The following is an 8,506-nucleotide window of genomic DNA, read 5'->3' as shown; positions in this document are numbered from 1 at the left end:
TATGAACAGATCCCCCCAATTAGTCTAGTATCTGCACCATTCATAGTTATTACAATATTATTGAGTATATTCCTTATGCTATATTTTACATCCCCTTGACTATTCTGTAACCACTAACCTGTACCTCTTAATCTTTTCACCTTTTTCACTTAGCCCCCAGCCTCTCTTCCATCTGGCAACCATCAGTTTGCTCTCTGTATCTATGAGTCTGTTTCTATTTTGTCTGTTCATTTATTTTGTTCTTTAGATTCCATGTGTAAAGTGAGGTCATATGGTATTTGTCTTTCTCTGTCTGATGTAGTTCACTTAGCATAATACTCTCTAGGTCCATCCATGTTGTCCCAATAGTAAAATTTCATTTTTTCTTTTCTATGGCCGAGTAACGTTCCATTGTATATATACACCATATCTTCTTTATCCAATCATCTATTGATATGCACTTAGGTTGCTTTCATATCTTTGCTGTTGTAAAAAGTGCTGCAGTGAACATACGAGTGCATATATCTTTTTGAATTAGTATTTTGGATTTCTTTGGATAAATAGCCAGAAGTAAAATTGCTTAGTCATAAGGTAGTTCTATTTTAGTTTTCTGAGGAAAATCCATACTGTTTTTCATAGTGCCAATTTTAAATTCCATTTGTAGTGTACGAAGATTCCCTTTTCTCCATATCCTCGCCAACACTTGTTTGTTGATTTATTGATGATAAGCCATTTCGATGTATGTGAGGTGATAGCTTATTATGGTTTGCATTTCTCTGATGATTAGTAACATTGAGCATCTTTTCATATATCTTTTGGCCATCTACATATCTTCTTTGGAGAAATGTCTATTCGAGTCCTTTGTGCATTTTTAAATTGGATTGTTTTTCTTGGTGTTGCAGTCTATGGGTTCTTTATAAATTTTGGATATTAACCCCTCATCAGATGTATCATTGGTGAATATCTTCTCTCATTCAGTAGGTTGTCTTCCTTTTTTTTTTTTAACGCCTATAGCACCTGGTCTTCTTAGGTGGTCTCCCATTCAAGTACTAACCAGGCTCGACCCTGCTTAGCTTCTGAGATCAGACAAGATCAGGCTTGTTCAGGGTGGCATGGCCATAGACAGGTTGTCTTCATTTTGTTGATGGTTTTCTTTGCTGTGCAAAACTTTTTAGTTTGATGTAGTCTCATTTGTTTATTTTTCCTTTTGTTTTTCTTGCCCAAATTGATATATCAGAAAAAATATTACCAAGAGCAATGTCAGAGAGTTTACTGCCTAGGTTTTCTTCTAGGAGTTTTATGGTTTTGAGCCTTGCACGGAAGTCTTTAATCCATTTTGAGTTTATTCTTGTATGTAGTGTAAGAAGGTTGTCAAGTTTTATTTTTTTTATGTATCTGTCCAGTTTTCCTGACACCATTTATTGAATAGACTGCCTTTACTCGATGGTATGTTCATGCCTCCTTTGTCGCAGATTAATGGACCATATCTGGATTTTCTATTCTGTTCCATCGGTCTATGTTTCTGTTTTTATGTCAGTACCATGTTGTTTTGATTATTATACCCTTGTAGTGTAGTTTGATGTCAGGTAGCGCAACTTCCAACCGTGTTCTTTTTTCCTCAAGATTGGTATGGCTATTCACGGTCTTTTGTGGTTCTATATAAATTTTGGATTATTTGTTCTATGAAAAATGCCATTGGTATTGTGATAGGAATTGCATTTAATCTATAGATTGCTTTGAACAGTGTAGACATTTTAACAATGTTAATTCTTACTATCTATGAGCATGGTATATGCTTCCATTTATTTGTGTCTTCTTCAATTTCTTCAATGTTTTAAAAATCTTTTTACTTTTCAATTACAATTGACATACAATATTATGTTACTTTCGGATGTATAACATAGTGATGAGACATTTATATAACTTATGAAATGACCACCCTGATAAATCAGGTACCCATTTGGCACCATTACAATATCATTGACTGTATTCCTCATGCTATACTTTACATCCCCATGACTATTTTGTACTTACGAATTTGTACTTCTTAATCCCTTCCCTGTTTTCACCTACTCCTCTCCCCACTCCAATTTGGCAACCATTAAAATGTTCTCTGTAGCTATGAATTTGTTTCTGTTTTGTTTGTTCATTTGTTCTTTAAATTCCACACATAAGTGAATTCATATGGCATTTATCTTTCGCTATCTGACTTACTCTGACCAGCACAATACTCTTTATGTCCATCCATGTTATTGCAAATGGCAAAATTTTATTCTTTCTTATGGCTGAGCAATATTTCATTGTGTATATGTACTGCCTCTTCTTTATCCATTCATCTATTGATGGATACCTAGGTGGCCTCTATATCTTGGCTATTGTAAATAATGCTGCAATGAACAGATGGATGCACATATTCCTTCGAAGTAGTGTTTTGGGTTTCTTTGGATAAATATCCAGAAGTGAGATTACTATGTCTTTTGTTTCTTGTTAAAACCTTTGCTCTAAAGTCTAGTCTGTTTTGTCTAGTAGAAGTATCACTACCCCAGCTTTTTTCCCCTTTCATTTCATTTTCATGAAACATCTTTTTCCACTGCTTTACTTTCAGTTTGTATGTCTTTCAATCTAAAGTGAGTCTCTTGTGGGCAGCATATGTAAGTGTCTTATTTTCTTATTCATTCATCCATCTTATGTCTTTTGATTGCAGCATTTAATATGTTTACATTAAAAGTAAATGTCGATACATATGCAAAAGATTGTACACCACTATGAAGTGGGCTTCATCCCTGGGGCACAGGGATGGTTCAATATATGCACATTGATTAATGTGATCACCATGTAAACAAATTAAAAAATAAGAATCATATGAGCATATCAATAGAAGCAGAAAAAGCTTTTGACAAGATACAGCACTCATTTATGATCAAAATACTTAACAAAAAATTGGTATAGAAGGAAAGTACCTTAACATAATGAAGGCCATCTATGACATACACTCAACCAACATTATTCTTAATGGTGAAAACTGAAAACCTTCCCTCTAAGATCAGGAACAAGGCAAGGCTGTCCACTATCACCTCTGTTGTTCTATATAACATTGGCGATTCTAGCAAGTGCAATCAGACAAGAGAAAGATATAAAAGCCATCCATATAGGAAACGAAGAAGTCAAACCATCACTATTGTGGATGACGTGATTCTCTACATAAAAAACCCTAAAGACTCCACAACAACACTACTGGAAATGATAAACAAATACAGTAAAGTCTCTGGATACAAAATCAAGGTTTGAAAATTCATTGCATTCCTATACTCTAATAATGAAGTATGAGAAAAAGAAGTGGGGAAAAAAACCCTCCTTTTGCAATTGCCCCCAAAAGAATAAAGTACCTAAGACTAAATTTAACAAAACATGTAAAGGACCTATATAGTGAAAACTACAAGACCCCGTTAAAAGAAATCAAAGAAGGTACAAAGAAATGGAAAGATATTCTATGTTCTTGGATTGAAAGGATCAACAGAGTTAAAATAACCATATTACCTAAAGCATTATACAGATTTAATGCAATCCCCATCATTCCTCAGGGGAGACTGAGATATCCCTCTCAATTCTCAACTGCCACACATAGCTGTGGGGCCATCCCGTTTTTCACTCTGTCCATCCAACCAGTCTCAATGTGGCTTCTTCTTTATATCTCGTGTTATAAGACTTCTATTCAGCTAGTGTTCAGAGGGTTCTCCAAGTTGATTGTTCTATAATTTAATTGTAATTTTAATATGGTCATGGGAGGAGGTGAGCTCAGCATTTACCTATTTTGCCATCTTGTTTGGATTCTGATGGGGGTCAGCATAATCTTCCTTACAATTAAATTTATTCAGGTGACATGTGTATAATTCTATAATATATTATCTGTATATTGCATTATATGCTCACTACCCAAAGTTTAGTCTCCTCCTGTCATATATTTGACCTTCTTTACCCGCTTCAACCTCTCTAGACTATAATCTTTGACAAATGATTTAATCTCTCTAAACTTACTCTCTGTAAATTATAAAGGAATATGTGCATGTGAATTATCATTACTTTACACAACTATATACAACCCTACTCAGTTGTCCCTTGTGAATCTACCATTTTGAATTACTGTTGGTGATCCATTTGCTCCATCTGGGCAATGCTATTTCAAAGGACCAAAATGCAAGATGATTATTTTATGGTTGTGGTTTCCAGCAGTTCATAGCTCTTTTTTGCAAGGCTTATGACTTCTCTATTGAGTTTTCTCCAAAAGGTGGCTTTTTTTTTTTTGCTCCTGCTATGGGAATTCTGCTCATATTTGTGTAGGTTTGGATTCCAGGCTCATGCCTGGAGAGATGAGGTGGTATATGATAGACCAATATCCAGGCCTGGAAACAGAAGCCTGGTGTTCCATTCCCAGCTTTGTCCCTTATTGGTTGCTTGACTTCAGTCAACTTACATACTTTTTAAAACAACTACTCCTTGTCATGTTTAAAAGTCATATAACAACACCTTTTTTTAAAATTAATATCTAGTAATAACATCTTAAATTACTATAAAGTAAAATAAAAAATTTTTTGTTATTTAAATAACTTCAGGTCATAGGGAAAAATGGACAGCTCCTTAGTTTATTTTACAAAGCGAATGTAATCTGATAATTATATATTGGTTTCATTTATAAATATGGATGCAAAATGTCTACCTAAAACATTAGTTAACTGAATCTAGCCCTATATAAAATGAATAACACACCATGACTAAGTAGGGTTTATTTCTGTAATGTAAAGGTGGTTTAATATCAGAAAATCTACATGAATGTTCTTTATATTAACAAACTAAAAGAGAAGAAAACCATGGGATTAAATCATTAGCTATTATAATATGACATTATAAAATTAAACAGCCATTCTTGATAAAACTATAAGCAAAATAGGAATATAGGGAAATTTACTTACACACAAAAAGACTATCAAATTCTTTTAGCAAATATATTAAAGTTGCATTGCAACCTATTAAAGGGGGTGGTTCATTTAATAAACAATGCTGGCAAAATTGACTACGCATATGGAAAAAACCCAAAATTTATAATCCCTACCTTATCATGCAAAAATTCCAGATGGATTAAAGAAAGTAATATGTCAATATCTATTTAAATGAATAATATACTAAAGTTCTGACCTTGCAACGTGAGTGGGATTCTAGCAAATGGAAATAAAGCTCCAGAATATAAGGACATGTTTACTGATATTTATTACAACATTGCTTTTATTGACAAATAAACAAGAAAACTGGAAACAACTTCACTTGCCATCAATAGAACTATTGAATAAGAAGATCCATATATTGGACTTTTATGGAGTTCTTTAAAAGAATGAATTGTACCTCTATTTGTTTGGTTGGAGGGATGGCCATCATGTAATTAAAGGGAGAAAAGCAAGCTCTGAAAGTATGTGAAGAGTATGATTTGATTTTTATATCTATATTATATATATATATATATATATATATATATATATATATATATAAAGATTTGAAAGTGTACAGCTGGCTATTAACATCTTTTTTTTTTCCTCTGGGAAAAGGGTGATAATGGAAAGAAATGAAGATGGCGATGCATAATTTTTCTTTATGAGTTGTTAGATTGCATCACTTGTTACAATGAACACTTTCAAAATAAAAAAACTTATTAAAAATGTTAAAATGATCAAATGAGATAGTGGACATAAGTTGCCTTATCTGAGTGGCATTATTTCTTGCCTCTGCCTAAGTTTTATTTTTTTTTCCCCCAAGAATAGAAATCAGCTTATTGAGAATGTCCAATTCTCCTCTAATTAGATAATATTTTTCCAGATGTACTCCAGAAAGTAAGACTTCCCAAAGAGTCCTAAAAGACTATATCCTCAAATATCAAGTACTTCCTTTCAGTCTTAAATTACCAGTGTTCTAAAAAAATTCCATGGGACAATAAAAACACTTTATAAAAGTTAGATTAAAAAGCCCTTTTGCAGAGAAATGATGTGGGTCATCCTCCAAAAGAAAGAGCTCTATGGCCTGTGAAGTTCTTAAAGAACACTGGTCTCATAGCCTGTCATGCTAGGCTCCTACTCTCACATCTGCCTTAGAATACGGTGTTCTTTCCATTGCCTCTCAATATGGGCAAAGGGCACTAGGCCTCTTCCCAATGGAAATATTTATCTCTCCCACCAATTTAGAAGACCTTCGAGGATTTTACAGGCTATGCTAATGAGCCAGAAGTATCATATAGCCTTATAAACGTTCTGCATTTGAACTCTTCGGTATTCAAGATACTGAGTGAATAGAAATTTTCATAGGCTGGCCATTAACATTTCCTGCTAGACATAATGTGACACCTAAAGTCAAACTTATGCCAACTTCTGCCAGTCCTGTTTTACATTTTACTACCATCCCAACAAAAATTAGAGATGGTTCATAGTCCAGTGGGAACTGGGAGCCTCTTGATCCAATGCCACTGTCCCCCAGGTGTCTGTTGTCAGGTGAGAGGCAAGCTGACAAAATGGACAAAGTACTCACTCAGGAATTAGAGATCACAGTAGCCCAGGTCTTCATGTGTATATGTTTGCAAGGCTTAGGATTGCCTTGATCATGATCACAAGCACTTTCTAATGTTTGCAGCTGTGAACAAATGCCAACAATTGACTAACTGGCTGAGCTGGATGCGTGTCCCAGAGGATAGGTTGCTGGCAGCTGTTCTTGGTGTATCTTCTTATGAGAGCAGAAGTAAAATTGGAGCAAGAGAACAGCTTAGCTTTGTTTCTTTGATAGTGGGAAAGGGCTGCAACTTGAACCCATCTGTCTGTATCCTGATGTTAAGAGTGGCTCAGATGTAAAATTCAAATTAAATAAGAAAGTGTAAGAGAATGCATTATGAGCTCAGTACTCGATGAACAAAATAAAAATGACTTCAGCCAAGGGAGTTAATTTTACTTTGGGGGTAAGTTTATGTTTTATCTCTTTAAGCATGCTTGGAATTCAGTCCTAAGGGTCAAATATTGACATTTACAAGATGACTTCTTACACTATATAGCAATGAGAACAAATATTTTAAGTACATGCAACATTATGAAAAAATATCTCACAAATACTCTTAAGCACAAGACACAAAAGAGTACACTCTATGATTCATTTACATAAAGTTAAAAAACAGGAAAAACTCATCAATTGTGTTAGAAGTCAAGAAAGTGGTTGCCCCTGGGGCAGGAATGACAGGAAGGAGCTTGAAGGAGTGCTGGTTATACTGAATTTCTTGATTTAAGTGCTGAGTACATAAGTGTGTTCAGTTTTTGAAAATTTCATTGACCTAAATACTTATAGTAAATATACTTATATATGTCAATGAAAAGTTTTTTAAAAATTTCTTGTGCCATTCTTACCTGACCTTCCTTTAATTGGCCTCGTTAGTGTCCTTGCTAGATGGCAACTGTTCTTTCTCCTCCATCCCACTCCCATTCTATGGGTAAATCTTTAGTAAGGGTTATAATTGAATAACGTTAAACTGTTTTGAGTTCTTGACTACTTCGAATGAGTTCATTTAATACAGTCTTTTCCACTTGATATTTTACTGAATGAGCAGCCTAGTAGACAACTTGAAATAAATGTTTGGCATGAGGAAAAAAAGGCACGAGGAAAATAAGGCCCAGTAACCTCACACAAAGCAGGATTCTATAATTATAGGTAGAAAAGCAATTTTCATCCTGTTCACAAATTTACTTAGGGCCTGGTCATCTCATGAAGCTTTTAATCTCTGTCCTGGGTAGTTTGTTCATTTATTCTGTCTAGAGCCAGGGCATTGATTGGGAAAACTTGGGAGATCTTTTCTGGCCTTTTTATTTCACATAACGAAGTCCATCAGGAGCAAAGCTGTAGAACCTTTCAAGCATGGCTAGTGATGAGGACAACTCTATCATAAAGGTAAGACCCCCAGCGTCCTGGGGCTGTATATGAGACCACTTCTTCTGTGAGTGTTCCCAAGTAGGGATCACATAAGGATGAATGAAGGTGGTGGTGAAATCTGGTTGGCCTCTAGGTCAGGACATCTTGCCTTCAGATCAGTAGTTTCTCTTCAGCTTCTACTCCAGCCCCTTCCTCCTGAGTCTACTCAAGCTGCTCATGGCTGCACTCACCTTTGGTTTGTTTGTAACTCTGTTATTTCACCCCTGCTTTTGTCATGATCTCCTGGTACCCACCCCTGCATTTATATTCCCAGGCATCATTCTGAGTCACTGCTCTCTGTGAGGGATCGCTGTCCATCCATTGGCACTTGTCTAACATTATCCTCTCCTTCTTTTCCAAGAGGACTCAACCTAAGATCACTTTTGAATGTTTTCTCACTAGGGCTTGTACTGCCCCTTCCTCATATATCAGTGGCCCTCAGCTGGTACTAAAAAGATAAAAAGAAGGAGGAGAGAGAAAGAGGAAGGAGAAAATATGATAAAAGATGCTTGTCTGTCTTTAGGGTGCTTCAGTTCAAATGTTA

The 8,506-nt window shown here is 35.2% G+C and overlaps 1 pseudogene; it reads right to left on the bottom strand.

The window, feature by feature from the left end:
• Positions 1–984: 984 nt before the first annotated feature.
• Positions 985–1,103, bottom strand: LOC118608820 (annotated as a pseudogene).
• Between the last annotated feature and the right edge of the window lie 7,403 nt (positions 1,104–8,506).

The sequence above is a fragment of the Rousettus aegyptiacus genome, unplaced genomic scaffold, assembly GCF_014176215.1.
Source record: "Rousettus aegyptiacus isolate mRouAeg1 unplaced genomic scaffold, mRouAeg1.p scaffold_m13_p_10, whole genome shotgun sequence".
Classification (NCBI taxonomy): Eukaryota; Metazoa; Chordata; class Mammalia; order Chiroptera; family Pteropodidae; genus Rousettus; species Rousettus aegyptiacus.
This window is presented reverse-complemented; position numbering and strand designations above follow the sequence as displayed.